Raw genomic sequence first — 17,725 nt, 5'->3', positions numbered from 1 at the left:
TCAAAGGAGAAACAATCTTGGCATATGAACATCGGATACCATCTTATCAATCCCAAGAACCGTTTGACTTCCTCTATCGTCTTTGGTTCTGGCAAATCGATAGCTGCTTTTGCACCTTGGCGGGATGAGCTAATATACTATCTCTTGACATTATGATCCCGGATATTCAATTTGATGGTAAATAAGGTACATGCACCCTTCTTAGAGAAAAGTCTGTGCTTCTGGGAGGCTTTCGAGGACTTTGAAGAGACACATACTTCACATGCGATCAGCTACATTCTTCGAGCAAACTAGAATTGCATCAATGAAGACCGAGATAAAATCATCCGGATGTTCTCTGAAGGTCTCTTTTCTTTTTCTTTTTGCATTCAACAATTAAAGCTAGAAGGGGAATTATTTAATCCCAATAGCATTATCGTGAACTCGTAATGTGCATACCATGTATTAAAATCTATCTTAGGAATATTAGGATACGATAACATCCTCAGTTTAAGTCAATCTTTATAAATATGTGGCCTTTATGCGATCAATCTAACAGCACATTCCAGGAGTAAGATGTTGATTCTTAACAGTAAGCCGATTTAACCTTGAATATACAATCTGATAGTCCCATCATTCTTCTTCTGAAAGGGAACGAGCACCACATAGCAAGGGGATATATATGGGCCAAACAAAGCTCTCCTCAAACAGTTATCTCGATTATTCCCCGAGCTCGGTTGCTTTCGGAATGGCCTTCTTATAAGCTCAAGATTCACTATTGTTGGGCTCCGAGAATGAACTCTTTCTCATGATCCACCTCACGAGTTGAGGGTATTGTAGTTAAATCTACGTCACAGTATATACTCACTTAACCTACATGGTTTCCTTGCAACTCTTTATTTGCAGCATGGCTTGCTTCTGCTAGAGTCCCTTCAATAACTTTACTACTTTTACAGGTTATGGGGTGGGAGTTCAACAAACTACTCCAGTTCCTTTCATCTTGTTCACATGAAGATCCATGAAGGAAATGGTGCCTTTGTGATAATATTTGGCTAGGTTCCCATCCAAGAGAAACTGAATTACATCCGTCTTTTGGCAAGTAACTTCCACTACCCAATTCCACTCGCATTGGTCTGCCTTGCTTATGGTCGATTACTAATTTATGCAACATCCAAGTGAAATGAATGAATGAATGAGCGTTTCTCGAATCAACAAAAAGCTTAAAATTCTTACCTCAAAAATCGGATGGGGTGTAACGTAGTGAGAATCGTTGGTTTCGATCCTGGTGCTCCACTCTATTGAACGAAGTCTACCTCTTCCTTCTTTCTCTGGGGTTAGCTACTATTATAATGGCATTAGAAGTTGCTGAGACTGGGCTAGAACTTGCCTCCTTTGACTTGTCAAGCAAGTTCTATGGTGGAGTTAGAATGGTAACATCAATCGGTGCGTTGGCACAACCATTCATAAAATGTCCCAGTAGCTGCTCGCATCTAAAACACTTCATACTCCTTCCTGAGCTAAAAATGCAAATCCAAAGGCATTCTAGGGAAAGAATCATGTCCACTGTGCCCGCTCGCTTTTCATACTTGGCTCCAATCTTGTCCCCTATTTCTCTTTGAATTTGGCATACTAGAATAAGATGGAGCTCTCTTTGGGAGGGGGCAAAAAGGCCTTTTACTACACGGTCTCCTTAGAAAGAAATACATGCATAAAATCCTCTGCCACCACCATCTTAACTGTTTCCCCGCCGCTAACAAAGACAGTTTCGCATTCTTAACCAATCTATCCAAGGGAGGATCCAATCTTCTAACAAACCCATGGAGAAGGGTCTCGTCTTCCATCAGAAGAGCATATCGGACTAGGCTTACGTAAGATCAATTGATAATATGCCTCCGTAAGTTTGCCTGCTTGAGAAAACTCTATAAACTCATTTATCTTCTCTTCCATGGGGACAAAACCTTTGATGGAGGTAAGCTTTCATGTCCTCCCATCTCAGACTCGTCCATAGAATCTGGCAAGATCCATCTTACTGTACCCCGCACATGTTACAGTACTCGTCCATAGAATCTGTCCAATTCAACACTCCCTCTCTCCAAGGTTTTTACCCTTGCCTCGAAATGGCTATGGTGGTTGTGACCCATATATGAAGTGCTTCCTTGACATCCTTATCCAATGCCTTAATTCTAGGTATGACATCATCCATCCCTCATGATTATTCTAAAACAAAAGACCGTCGTAGGCTCGGCTAGCAATCGAGATCCTGTATCAAGGAATATAATGCCCCAGAGTCGTACACATCAATCTATGAACACTAAGGTCTCGTGGAGGTGGTGCTTAGAGAACTATCCCTCTTGTAACAGGCAGTTCACTAAGGATCATGGCAAAGGCAATGTTCTCTCCCAACCGCTCATGCCGACTATAGGTGGTGTGCCATGATCTATTGACTATCCTAAGCACATGCGTACCTCCACCGATCATTCAGTAGTACTCAGAAAGTAGAGGCTCTCCAATTATCGAGCCGAGATGACTTAATCTGCGTAATGAAGGTGCTTGAAGGAAAAGGCTATCATGTCATCCTCTAGAGACAGCTTAGGGACTCGAGACAGATAGGGTCTCACCATCCGATTTGCTGCTTTATCTGAAAGCAAAACTGGATAAGATACTGTAAGTTTTGGTTTTAGGCTAGAATAGGCACCGTTAGGGCCTCTTAGAGGTTGGTGGCACCAAAAGAAAGTTTTGAGCAAAAGAAAAAAGGGGAGGAAAATAGAGGAGGTACCTATTCTAGGGTTTGGATCCATTCGCGCTCTTGACAAGGATTTGATTCCCACACTTTGTGCACTCAAGCCTTCTTTCACTCCACACTCTATGGTCATTTGCCTAGCCCGTTATCTTCACCGTTAACCTTATCCTATTTTCTTGCACACATGTACACACCTTTGCTACACTGGTATTGAAAGAGGCTGCTTTCGTGCAAATTTTGCATACGCACATTTGGAGAGGATTTGAGGTCTAGAGGATTGATCACACATATTTTTAGTGATTGTTAGGCATGTTACATGGGGGTGAGGGGAGAGCGCGTTTTCAGGGATCTATTGTGGGTCTTGTTCACACGTGATTGCACCCTGTATGAGTCACGTGTGGGGTTGTGTTGAGCATTGGTTGTGGCGTTTTTTCACACGCTTGTGCACTTTGGGTAGTGTTCACACACGACCATGGGTTATGATTCTTATTACTTTTACCCTTCAGTTGGGCACCATGGTACGACTTTGCATCATCATCGCGCGAGCAAGACGACATCGTTTTGATTCTTTTTCCGTTTACGATCGGATCATGGGAGAGCCGCTCATGCACTATTATCGTCGCTCTACGATCGATATTATGAGTTGCCATTTTGTGTCATGGTTCACATATCTTTTGTCAATTTCACACGTACGTTTAGTAGTACTTCAAGGCTTAGGACCTCTATACCCTCATTTACAGACTCCACGCTATGAAGAGATGGCATACTCATGCCATTGTTGGACGTTGGAGCTTGCACGTTTGTTGCCTAGTCATATGAGGTGTTATTTTGATGAGGAGGATATATGGTCCACATACGGCAACTTTGTTGACCTACTCTGTGCTCGAATGCGTTGACACAGAAGGTTCGGCATTGTTCGCATTCATGGGATGAGTCTTCTTTTGGTGACTTGTACGAGTGTCTGACACTCTTAAGCGACCATGATTACGTTCTTCTTAATACTGTAGACTACATCGGCGCACGGATCTGATGATGATGATGATGATGTATCTTATATAAACCCATACCCATGATGATCTATTACACACACATACGATGATATTGATGTATCACACACACATGTGCACATGATGATACATACACATATATTTGCACATGATGATATGGACACTGATGCTGACGTATGTGATAGCGATGTGTGTGAGCTAGATCATGTGGGCATGATCTGGAGAGGGGGCAGGGATGATGGCATCGAGCATTATGAGTGTTCATATATCTAGGCCTACCTTCTCATCATCCAATACATGACTTGGATGTGGAACATACTTCTTCTTTCTTCAAATGAGCTCGCATGAAAATACATTGTGGATCTTCAAGTATGGAGGAGGGAATAAAAGTTCACGAGCTCAATCTCCAACTTTCCTCGTATTCATGCACAGTCTATAACTTAATCTCCAACTTTCCTCATATTTGTGTAGGGTTTATATTATATGGGCAAAAACTTCTTGTACTTTTCCCCAAGGAGAGGGATTTTCTGTGGTTGGGTCGTATACCAACAAGGAAGACCATATCACCTTCATCAAATTCTCTAGTAGTCTACTTGAGATCAACACGCTACTTTTTTCTATCTTGAGTAGCTTTGATATCCTTTTTTATAGTCCGCATTGAACAATCCACTTTATCTATTTGCTTCAAGACTTCCACTCTGACCAGTGGGTTGAACTAAATCAATGGTGTTGCACAATCTACTATAAGATGCATCGCAATAAAATTATACCGAATGTAGAGAATTCATCCATTTTTTGCGTACCCTTCTATGGAATGCTCGAAGAATGTCTTTGATTACCCTCTCTGCCTAATCATCAATTTCTAGATAGTACCAAAATCTATAGAGCTACACCTTCAAAGCATTTATTCCAAGAGCAGGACACATGAATTCAGCACCCCGATCCCTAACTATCCTTCCAAAGTAAAGTCTAAATATATCCTTTGGAATGACTTTTAGCAAACACCAAGAGCAGTATAAGTCTTTTTCAAAAGAATCGAATGAGCAACCTTCGTCAAGCGATCTACCACACGGCTAAGATGGAATCATGTCCTGCATCGACTGAAGAAAAATCTAATGATGGAATCCATGCTTATGTATTCTAATTGTATACGTGAAATAGGATGTACGTTTCTTGGCGTTTTTGTCATTTCACCTTTGCAAGGCTAAAAGAAATGCTTCTTTGTAGTAGCCACCATGACGATCTTCACTTAGCCGGGGCGTGTCACGAGCTTTCTTTAGAATCCTCGTATTAAGATCTCTATCTTGAAAAATATATAACCGATTATTGAAGTACAAGCATCCACCTCTAACGTGAATCCATGAATTTTCTTTACTTCTAGGGTTGCCTTTACTTTTGCGGTAAGCAATATGATAATAGGGATAAAGAACTTATCTAATCCAATCTCTTCCTTAATCTCAACGTGGAAGTAAGGAGGCCTTCCTGCCTAATATATCTATGACCGCATTCTCCTTGTCTATACTTGATTTTAAAACCAAACTCTCAAAGTGTTTGTATTTATCTTATTTGCGTGATGTTAACATCATTCTGGTTGAAAATTTGCTTTAAAATTTTATGATCTATAACCCGAGAAGACAAGCAACTCTACGTCATCACTGTTCCTCTCGTGAGATCTTAGCTATAGCACCAGCGGATTAGTCAAGCAGCTTATCAAAGTTACTTTGGCACATCGCAGACCATTAGAATGGAATGTCCTTCTTGAGAAGCGCCGTCAAAGGAGAAACAATCTTGGCATATGAACATCGGATACCATCTTATCAATCCCAAGAACCGTTTGACTTCCTCTATCGTCTTTGGTTCAGGCAAATCGATAGCCGCTTTTGCACCTTGGCGGGATCAGCTAATATACTATCTCTTGACATTATGATCCCGGATATTCAATTTGATGGTAAAGAAGGTACATGCACCCTTCTTAGAGAAAAGTCTGTGCTTCTGGAGGCTTTCGAGGACTTTGAAGAGACACATACTTCACATGCGATCAGCTACATTCTTCGAGCAAACTAGAATTGCATCAATGAAGACCGAGATAAAATCATCCGGATGTTCTCTGAAGGTCTCTTTTCTTTTTCTTTTTGCATTCAACAATTAAAGCTAGAAGGGGAATTATTTAATCCCAATAGCATTATCGTGAACTCGTAATGTGCATACCATGTATTAAAATCTATCTTAGGAATATTATGATACGATAACATCCTCAGTTTAAGTCAATCTTTATATATATCTGGCCTTTATGCGATCAATCTAACAGCACATTCCAGGAGTAAGGTGTTGATTCTGAACTCGTAATGTGCATACCATGTATTAAAATCTATCTTAGGAATATTATGATACGATAACATCTTCAGTTTAAGTCAATCTTTATAAATATCTGGCCTTTATGCGATCAATCTAACAGCACATTCCAGGAGTAAGATGTTGATTCTTAACAGTAAGCCGATTTAACCTTGAATATACAATCTGATAGTCCCATCATTCTTCTTCTGAAAGGGAACGAGCACCACATAGCAAGGGGATACAAATGGGCCAAACAAAGCTCTCCTCAAACAGTTATCTCGATTATTCCCCGAGCTCGGTTGCTTTCGGAATGGCCTTCTTATAAGCTCAAGATTCACTATTGTTGGGCTCCGAGAATGAACTCTTTCTCATGATCCACCTCACGAGTTGAGGGTATTGTAGTTAAATCTACGTCACAGTATATACTCACTTAACCTACATGGTTTCCTTGCAACTCTTTATTTGCAGCATGGCTTGCTTCTGCTAGAGTCCCTTCAATAACTTTACTACTTTTATAGGTTATGGGGTGGGAGTTCAACAAACTACTCCAGTTCCTTTCATCTTGTTCACATGAAGATCCATGAAGGAAATGGTGCCTTTGTGATAATATTTGGCTAGGTTCCCATCCAAGAGAAACTGAATTACATCCGTCTTTTGGCAAGTAACTTCCACTACCCAATTCCACTCGCATTGGTCTGACTTGCTTATGGTCGATTACTAATTTATGCAACATCCAAGTGAAATGAATGAATGAATGAGCGTTTCTTGAATCAACAAAAAGCTTAAAATTCTTACCTCAAAAATCGGATGGGGTGTAACTTAGTGAGAATCGTTGGTTTCGATCCTGGTGCTCCACTCTATTGAACGAAGTCTACCTCTTCCTTCTTTCTCTGGGGTTAGCTACTATTATAATGGCATTAGAAGTTGCTGAGACTGGGCTAGAACTTGCCTCCTTTGACTTGTCAAGCAAGTTCTATGGTGGAGTTAGAATGGTAACATCAATCGGTGCGTTGGCACAACCATTCATAAAATGTCCCAGTAGCTGCTCGCATCTAAAACACTTCATACTCCTTCCTGAGCTAAAAATGCAAATCCAAAGGCATTCTAGGGAAAGAATCATGTCCACTGTGCCCGCTCGCTTTTCATACTTGGCTCCAATCTTGTCCCCTATTTCTCTTTGAATTTGGCATACTAGAATAAGATGGAGCTCTCTTTGGGAGGGGGCAAAAAGGCCTTTTACTACACGGTCTCCTTAGAAAGAAATACATGCATAAAATCCTCAACCACCACCATCTTAATTGTTTCCCCACCGCTAACAAAGACAGTTTCGCATTCTTAACCAATCTATCCAAGGGAGGATCCAATCTTCTAACAAACCCATGGAGAAGGGTCTCGTCTTCCATCAGAAGAGCATATCGGACTAGGCTTACGTAAGATCAATTGATAATATGGCTCCGTAAGTTTGCCTGCTTGAGAAAACTCTATAAACTCATTTATCTTCTCTTCCATGGGGACAAAACCTTTGATGGAGGTAAGCTTTCATGTCCTCCCATCTCAGACTATACCATTAACTTTCAATTTGGCAAGATCCATCTTACTGTACCCCGCACATGTTACACTACTCGTCCATAGAATCTGTCCAATTCAACACTCCCTCTCTCCAAGGTTTTTACCCTTGCCTCGAAATGGCTATGGTGGTTGTGACCCATATATGAAGTGCTTCCTTGACATCCTTATCCAATGCCTTAATTCTAGGTATGACATCATCCATCCCTCATGATTATTCTAAAACAAAAGACCGTCGTAGGCTCGGCTAGCAATCGAGATCCTGTATCAAGGAATATAATGCCCCAGAGTCGTACACATCAATCTATGAACACTAAGGTCTTGTGGAGGTGGTGCTTAGAGAACTATCCCTCTTGTAACAGGCAGTTCACTAAGGATCATGGCAAAGGCAATGTTCTCTCCCAACCGCTCATGCCGACTATAGGTGGTGTGCCATGATCTATTGACTATCCTAAGCACATGCGTACCTCCACCGATCATTCAGTAGTACTCAGAAAGTAGAGGCTCTCCAATTATCGAGCCGAGATGACTTAATCTGCGTAATGAAGGTGCTTGAAGGCAAAGGCTATCATGTCATCCTCTAGAGACAGCTTAGGGACTCGAGATAGATAGGGTCTCACCATCCGATTTGCTGCTTTATCTGAAAGCGAAACTGGATAAGATACTGTAAGTTTTGGTTTTAGGCTAGAATAGGCACCGTTAGGGCCTCTTAGAGGTTGGTGGCACCAGAAAAAAGTTTTGAGCAAAAGAAAAAAGGGGAGGAAAATAAAGGAGGTACCTATTCTAGGGTTTGGATCCATTCGCGCTCTTGACAAGGATTTGATTCCCACACTTTGTGCACTCATCAAGCCTTCTTTCTCACTCCACACTCTATGGTCATTTGCCTAGCCCGTTATCTTCACCGTTAACCTTATCCTATTTTCTTGCACACATGTACACACCTTTGCTACACTGGTATTGAAAGAGGCTGCTTTCGTGCAAATTTTGCATACGCACATTTGGAGAGGATTTGAGGTCTAGAGGATTGATCACACATATTTTTAGTGATTGTTAGGCATGTTACATGGGGGTGAGCGGAGAGCGCGTTTTCAGGGATCTATTGTGGGTCTTGTTCACACGTGATTGCACCCTGTATGAGTCACGTGTGGGGCTTGTGTTGAGCATTGGTTGTGGCGTTTTTTCACACGCTTGTGCACTTTGGGTAGTGTTCACACACGACCATGGGTTATGATTCTTATTACTTTTACCCTTCAGTTGGGCACCATGGTACGACTTTGCATCATCATCGCGCGAGCAAGACGACATCGTTTTGATTGTTTTTCCGTTTACGATCGGATCATGGGAGAGCCGCTCATGCACTATTATCGTCGCTCTACGATCGATATTATGAGTTGCCATTTTGTGTCATGGTTCACATATCTTTTGTCAATTTCACACGTACGTTTAGTAGTACTTCAAGGCTTAGGACCTCTATACCCTCATTTACAGACTCCACGCTATGAAGAGATGGCATACTCATGCCATTGTTGGACGTTGGAGCTTGCACGCTTGTTGCCTAGTCATATGAGGTGTTATTTTGATGAGGAGGATATATGGTCCACATACGGCAACTTTGTTGACCTACTCTGTGCTCGAATGCGTTGACACAGAAGGTTCGGCATTGTTCGCATTCATGGGATGAGTCTTCTTTTGGTGACTTGTACGAGTGTCTGACACTCTTAAGCCACCATGATTACGTTCTTCTTAATACTGTAGACTACATCGGCGCACGGATCTGATGATGATGATGATGATGATGATGTATCTTATATAAACCCATACCCATGATGATCTATTACACACACATACGATGATATTGATGTATCACACACACATGTGCACATGATGATACATACACATATATTTGCACATGATGATATGGACACTGATGCTGACGTATGTGATAGCGATGTGTGTGAGCTAGATCATGTGGGCATGATCTGGAGAGGGGGCAGGGATGATGGCATCGAGCATTATGAGTGTTCATATATCTAGGCCTACCTTCTCATCATCCAATACATGACTTGGATGTGGAACATACTTCTTCTTTCTTCAAATGAGCTCGCATGAAAATACATTGTGGATCTTCAAGTATGGAGGAGGGAATAAAAGTTCACGAGCTCAATCTCCAACTTTCCTCGTATTCATGCACAGTCTATAACTTAATCTCCAACTTTCCTCATATTTGTGTAGGGTTTATATTATATGGGCAAAAACTTCTTGTACTTTTCCCCAAGGAGAGGGATTTTCTGTGGTTGGGTCGTATACCAACAAGGAAGACCATATCACCTTCATCAAATTCTCTAGTAGTCTACTTGAGATCAACACGCTACTTTTTTCTATCTTGAGTAGCTTTGATATCCTTTTTTATAGTCCGCATTGAACAATCCACTTTATCTATTTGCTTCAAGACTTCCACTCTGACCAGTGGGTTGAACTAAATCAATGGTGTTGCACAATCTACTATAAGATGCATCGCAATAAAATTATACCGAATGTAGAGAATTCATCCATTTTTTGCGTACCCTTCCATGGAATGCTCGAAGAATGTCTTTGATTACCCTCTCTGCCTAATCATCAATTTCTAGATAGTACCAAAATCTATAGAGCTACAGCTTCAAAGCATTTATTCCAAGAGTAGGACACATGAATTCAGCAGCCCGATATCTAACTATCCTTCCCCAAAGTAAAGTCTAAATATATCCTTTGGAATGACTTTTAGCAAACACCAAGAGCAGTATAAGTCTTTTTCAAAAGAATCGAATGAGCAATGTTCGTCAAGCGATCTACCACACGGCTAAGATGGAATCATGTCCTGCATCGACTGAAGAAAAATCTAATGATGGAATCCATGCTTATGTATTCTAATTGTATATGTGAAATAGGATGCAAGTTTCTTGGCGTTTTTGTCATTTCACCTTTGCAAGGCTAAAAGAAATGCTTCTTTGTTGTGAGATCCCTCCGCCCCCTCCGCGCGCCAGACTCTCGGTAGCCGAACAGCGGAAGCAGCCCCCACATGCGCGGGGCGGGTTTTCTCACTCGGGGTCTCGCTCTCGAATGTCCGGGCACGAGACTAGGCTGGTGGTCACTCCAAAAACCGAAACCGGGAAAAATTCCCATGCTCGGAAAGCGGGGGGCGATTCCGCCATTATGATTTTTTTTTTTAAACGAATTTTTCTAACGTGATCAATTCTAAGTTATCCTTTAACTGGATAAACCAGATAGAAGGAAACTATCACTGATATAATTTGATCATTTTAGAAAATTCAACGCTTTTTTCCTGATCCAGGTCAGGCACAGCCGTTGATCTACTTATTGAAAAATTTATCAGGAGATTATTTAACTACTCGAATCTTAGCGTAATCCTAAGATTTTGCAATTTGATTATTAAAACTCCACTGATTCCAGCCTAACCCCATCCGGCCCATGGGTTAGCCACCACCCTACCACTGGAATCGGTGGAACCAAATAAGTACTCACCCACCCATAATTGAATTGCCTTTCTTAACTTTAGCTTTAGAAAACAGATACGCACGCACTCCTCTTTATTAAAACTTTAATAAAAACAATCCTTGATAAACAATTTACGATTTATACATGTCATACTTCAAAATTTTCATTGAGTCCTTGTTTCTCAACAAAACAGTATCACTCTGGACTCTCCGTTGAGACCAGCAAGTCAACAACGAGATCCAGTGATAGATTATAAAAAAAAAACATAGGTCCATCATATAATATCTTCCTCGACATACGCATGGATGTCCTCGGCACCGCGAGCCCGTGCATCGCCTGGTCAGAACCCTCCAGGATCCTCCTTAGGTGTCCTGGCACTTCACTCAGGGACCGCTTCGTCGGCCCTCGTCCATCGTACCGGAAGCGCACCATTTTAACCATACCGAGGCTGGTCAAGACCTCGGCAAGCCTTGCCGCGTGAGCTGTCCCTCGAACACTCCCCGCCAGCTGTTGCAACCGAACTTCCCTTAGATAAACATATATGCCAAATGCTCCCTCCAGCATTCTGGCGTAAGACAGTCTTTTAAGAAGGCAGGGTTTCTATGCAAGTTTACAGTTTTGATTTTTGTTTGAATACCATGTGTATATCATAAATCCGATTTTCAATTTCAAACAGAATTCTTCAAATTCTGTTAACTTGATTCTTAGATCAAGTCACAAGTCTTAACTTAGTTTTTGATTCGATGGGTGATTGAATACATTTTCCCCGAACTGGGCACATCGTCATTGATTGAAACTCACGAAGGAATTAGGTCTTGATCAATAATCTGAGTCCGAGTTTAGGTCCGAAAGATTCTCTCTAAATTTATCTTCTCGAAAGGTACTATCTTAGTTTCTCTTTTTCTAAAATTTCCTACGATGAATATTTGTTTACAATTTCAAAACATGGATTTCTCGAGGAATATTCATTTACGTCGATCTCCGATTAAAATTTATCTTTTTTTTAAAAATACCTCTATACATTAAAATCAATTTTTATAAAAGTAACACTTTTATAATAAAAATATATCTTTATACATACTCTTATGTATGAAAATAAAAATGATAAAAGTAACACTTTTGATATAAAAATTTAATCATTATGCATACTTCTATGCATGAAATAAAAATGATAAAAGTAACACTTTTGATATAAAATTTTATCCTTTATGCATACTTCTATGCATGAAAATAAAAATGATAAAAATAACACTTTTGATATAAAAATTTATCCTTTATGCATACTTTTATGCATGAAAATAAAAATTGATAAAAATAACACTTTTGATATAAAAATTTATCCATTATGCATACTTCTATGCATGAAAATAAAAATTGATAAAAATAACACTTTTGATATAAAAATTTATCCATTATGCATACTTCTATGCATAAAATAAAAATGGTAAAAGTAACACTTTTGATATAAAAATTTAACCATTATGCATACTTCTATGCATAAAATAAAAATGGTAAAAGTAACACTTTTGATATAAAAATTTAACCATTATGCATACTTCTATGTATGAAATAAAAATGGTAAAAATAACACTTTTGATAAAAAAATTTATCCATTATGCATACTTCTATGCATGAAAATAAAAATGGTAAAAGTAACACTTTTGATATAAAAATTTAACCATTATGCATACTTCTATGCATAAAATAAAAATGGTAAAAGTAACACTTTTGATATAAAAATTTAACCATTATGCATACTTCTATGTATGAAATAAAAATGGTAAAAATAACACTTTTGATATAAAAATTTATCCATTATGCATACTTCTATGCATGAAAATAAAAATGGTAAAAGTAACACTTTTGATATAAAAATTTAACCATTATGCATACTTCTATGCATAAAATAAAAATGGTAAAAGTAACACTTTTGATATAAAAATTTAACCATTATGCATACTTCTATGTATGAAATAAAAATGGTAAAAATAACACTTTTGATATAAAAATTTATCCATTATGCATACTTATATGCATGAAAATAAAAATGGTAAAAGTAACACTTTTGATATAAAAATTTAACCATTATGCATACTTCTATGCATAAAATAAAAATGGTAAAAGTAACACTTTTGATATAAAAATTTAACCATTATGCATACTTCTATGTATGAAATAAAAATGGTAAAAATAACACTTTTGATATAAAAATTTATCCATTATGCATACTTCTATGCATGAAAATAAAAATGGTAAAAGTAACACTTTTGATATAAAAATTTAACCATTATGCATACTTCTATGCATAAAATAAAAATGGAAAAATAACACTTTTGATATAAAAACTTATCCTTTATGCATGATATTAAAATTCAATTTCTCCATGATTATAATGAAATTTTTTCAATTAATCTAGGATGATAATTCCTAGAATATGGTAGGAAGTCCTCTTTTTATGCTTTGAATGAAATTATTTTATGCATAATTTTTATAAAAATTTTGCCATAGCTCCACTGCTATGACTGATAAATCTCAATTTTTCTAAGGGATAAAGCTTATTATTAAGGAAATAATTAAAATGATCTCTAATTGGATCATTAATCCATAATGGATTGGATCATCAATATACATAAACTAAAAGCATAGAAAAAAGCCATTAATTTGGCCTCAAGCATAGCTTAATCTTGGGTTAAGGAAAAGCTTTATGAAAAGCTTGATTTGGATTGAGAATGGGTCATGAGTATGACCATTTCTTGAGTGAGAGAGAGAATTTACATAAAAATCATTAGAATTTAAACATAAATAAAAATTAACCTCAATAGCATTTATTAAATTATGTAACTCTTCACTACTATTCACCAATAAACTTCAATAGCATTTAAAAAAAAACATACCAATTAAGCTTCTCAAGCTTGAGAGGGGTTGAGAAGAGAGAAACATTGAGAAATTATAGAAAGATCAATATTCACTAATTACCTTACAACTTGCTTGATTCTTTGTTCACGGTAGAGGCCCCCAACCAATCAATTGGTTAAGTATGTTGATGGAGCCACTAATGGGGATTGAAGAAAGAGGGAAGCTCCAAAAACTAGTGAATTATTAAATGAATTCACAGTTCTTGGCTTAGATGGAGTAGAGTAACGATGCATAAGCACTATATATTTTTCAACAAGGGGGAGGCTTCTATTTATAGGAAAAATTGAGCTCCTAACCAAACAAACTGATTCTAGAATTTTCCAAATCAGTTTGGTCAATTTTTGACCATTTTTAGGTCAGTTAAGCCAACTTTTTGGAACTAGACTTGAATTAGGAGAGAGGAGAGATGAAATATCTCAATTTTTATGAGTTTAAAACTCATTCAAGCATGTGAAATATGCACCTCCTTTAAAGAACTCCCCTTCCTTACATATGTGTCATAATGGGATCATTTTAATATTGCTCATAGTTTTTTTACTAATAAACCTTGTACATTTTCAACTCTTCATCTTATGTGAAATATGCACCTCCTTTAAAGAACTCCCCTTCCTTACATATGTGTCATAATAGGATCATTTTAATATTGCTCATAGTTTTTTTACTAATAAACCTTGTACATTCTCAACTCTTCATCTTATGTGAGCATTTACTCATTTTTGGATACCCAAAATATCTCATATTTTTAATATTGCTCATAGTTTTTTACTAATAAATCTTGTACATTTTCAACTCTTCATCTTATGTGAGCATTTACTCATTTTTGGGTATCTTCTTTTTCAAATTGGATTTATCTCCTCCTTACACATGGATTGATGCTATTGGCCCATAGGAACCTTAATTGGACCATAATCTAAAAATTTCTGAAAATCTAGACCCTTAGACTAAGGTCCTTTATACCTATTTCCAATTAATTCCAATTGTACATTGAAAAATTCTTTTTGAATTTCTGTTTCAGGGGAACTTATTTTAATAGGATGAGTTATTTTTCTATCCAAAAATATTCATAATCTGAATATTCTCTCTCTAGAATAATTTTCTCTCTCTAGGCTAAAACACTTAGAAATAAGATCTTTTATATTTCTGAAGAGGGATTTGATTACACGGGAAGATGCTGGACATCTTGAGAGGCTGGGGAGGAATCTTACATTTGTAGTAGCCACCATGACGATCTTCACTTAGCCAGGGCGTGTCACGAGCTTTCTTTAGAATCCTCGTATTAAGATCTCTATCTTGAAAAATATATAACCGATTATTGAAGTACAAGCATCCACCTCTAACGTGAATCCATGAATTTTCTTTACTTCTAGGGTTGCCTTTACTTTTGCGGTAAGCAATATGATAATAGGGATAAAGAGCTTATCTAATCCAATCTCTTCCTTAATCTCAACGTGCAAGTAAGGAGGCCTTCCTGCCTAATATATCTATGACCGCATTCTCCTTGTCTAACCTATACTTGATTTTAAAACCAAACTCTCGAAGTGTTTGTATTTATCTTCTTTGCGTGATGTTAACATCATTCTGGTTGAAAATTTGCTTTAAAATTTTATGATCTATAACCCGAGAAGACAAGCAACTCTACGTCATCACTGTTCCTCTCGTGAGATCTTAGCTATAGCACCAGCGGATTAGTCAAGCAGCTTATCAAAGTTACTTTGGCACATCACAGACCATTAGAATGGAATGTCCTTCTTGAGAAGCGCCGTCAAAGGAGAAACAATCTTGGCATATGAACATCGGATACCATCTTATCAATCCCAAGAACCGTTTGACTTCCTCTATCTTCTTTGGTTCTGGCAAATCGATAGCCGCTTTTGCACCTTGGCGGGATCAGCTAATATACTATCTCTTGACATTATGATCCCGGATATTCAATTTGATGGTAAAGAAGGTACATGCACCCTTCTTAGAGAAAAGTCTGTGCTTCTGGAGGCTTTCGAGGACTTTGAAGAGACACATACTTCATATGCGATCAGCTACATTCTTCGAGCAAACTAGAATTGCATCAATGAAGGCCGAGATAAAATCATCCGGATGTTCTCTGAAGGTCTCTTTTCTTTTTCTTTTTGCATTCAACAATTAAAGCTAGAAGGGGAATTATTTAATCCCAATAGCATTATCGTGAACCCGTAATGTGCATACCATGTATTAAAATCTATCTTAGGAATATTATGATACGATAACATCCTCAGTTTAAGTCAATCTTTATAAATATGTGGCCTTTATGCAATCAATCTAAAAGCACATTCCAGGAGTAAGATGTTGATTCTTAACAGTAAGCCGATTTAACCTTGAATATACAATCTGATAGTCCCATCATTCTTCTTCTGAAAGGGAACGAGCACCACATAGCAAGGGGATACAAATGGGCCAAACAAAGCTCTCCTCAAACAGTTATCTCGATTATTCCCCGAGCTCGGTTGCTTTCGGAATGGCCTTCTTATAAGCTCAAGATTCACTATTGTTGGGCTCCGAGAATGAACTCTTTCTCATGATCCACCTCACGAGTTGAGGGTATTGTAGTTAAATCTACGTCACAGTATATACTCACTTAACCTACATGGTTTCCTTGCAACTCTTTATTTACAGCATGGCTTGCTTCTGCTAGAGTCCCTTCAATAACTTTACTACTTTTACAGGTTATGGGGTGGGAGTTCAACAAACTACTCCAGTTCCTTTCATCTTGTTCACATGAAGATCCATGAAGGAAATGGTGCCTTTGTGATAATATTTGGCTAGGTTCCCATCCAAGAGAAACTGAATTACATCCGTCTTTTGGCAAGTGACTTCCACTACCCAATTCCACTCGCATTGGTCTGCCTTGCTTATGGTCGATTACTAATTTATGCAACATCCAAGTGAAATGAATGAATGAATGAGCGTTTCTCGAATCAACAAAAAGCTTAAAATTCTTACCTCAGAAATCGGATGGGGTGTAACTTAGTGAGAATCGTTGGTTTCGATCCTGGTGCTCCACTCTATGGAACGAAGTCTACCTCTTCCTTCTTTCTCTGGGGTTAGCTACTATTATAATGGCATTAGAAGTTGCTGAGACTGGGCTAGAACTTGCCTCCTTTGACTTGTCAAGCAAGTTCTATGGTGGAGTTAGAATGGTAACATCAATCGGTGCGTTGGCACAACCATTCATAAAATGTCCCAGTAGCTGCTCGCATCTAAAACACTTCATACTCCTTCCTGAGCTAAAAATGCAAATCCAAAGGCATTCTAGGGAAAGAATCATGTCCACTGTGCCCGCTCGCTTTTCATACTTGGCTCCAATCTTGTCCCCTATTTCTCTTTGAATTTGGCATACTAGAATAAGATGGAGCTCTCTTTGGGAGGGGGCAAAAAGGCCTTTTACTACACGGTCTCCTTAGAAAGAAATACATGCATAAAATCCTCAGCCACCACCATCTTAACTGTTTCCCCGCCGCTAACAAAGACAGTTTCGCATTCTTAACCAATCTATCCAAGGGAGGATCCAATCTTCTAACAAACCCATGGAGAAGGGTCTCGTCTTCCATCGGAAGAGCATATCGGACTAGGCTTACGTAAGATCAATTGATAATATGCCTCCGTAAGTTTGCCTGCTTGAGAAAACTCTATAAACTCATTTATCTTCTCTTCCATGGGG

This window comes from Cibotium barometz, chromosome 20 (assembly GCF_041138505.1).
Source record: "Cibotium barometz isolate CiBa-2024 chromosome 20, ASM4113850v1, whole genome shotgun sequence".
In the NCBI taxonomy this organism is placed as follows: domain Eukaryota; kingdom Viridiplantae; phylum Streptophyta; class Polypodiopsida; order Cyatheales; family Cibotiaceae; genus Cibotium; species Cibotium barometz.
Note: the sequence above shows the minus strand (reverse complement) of the source record.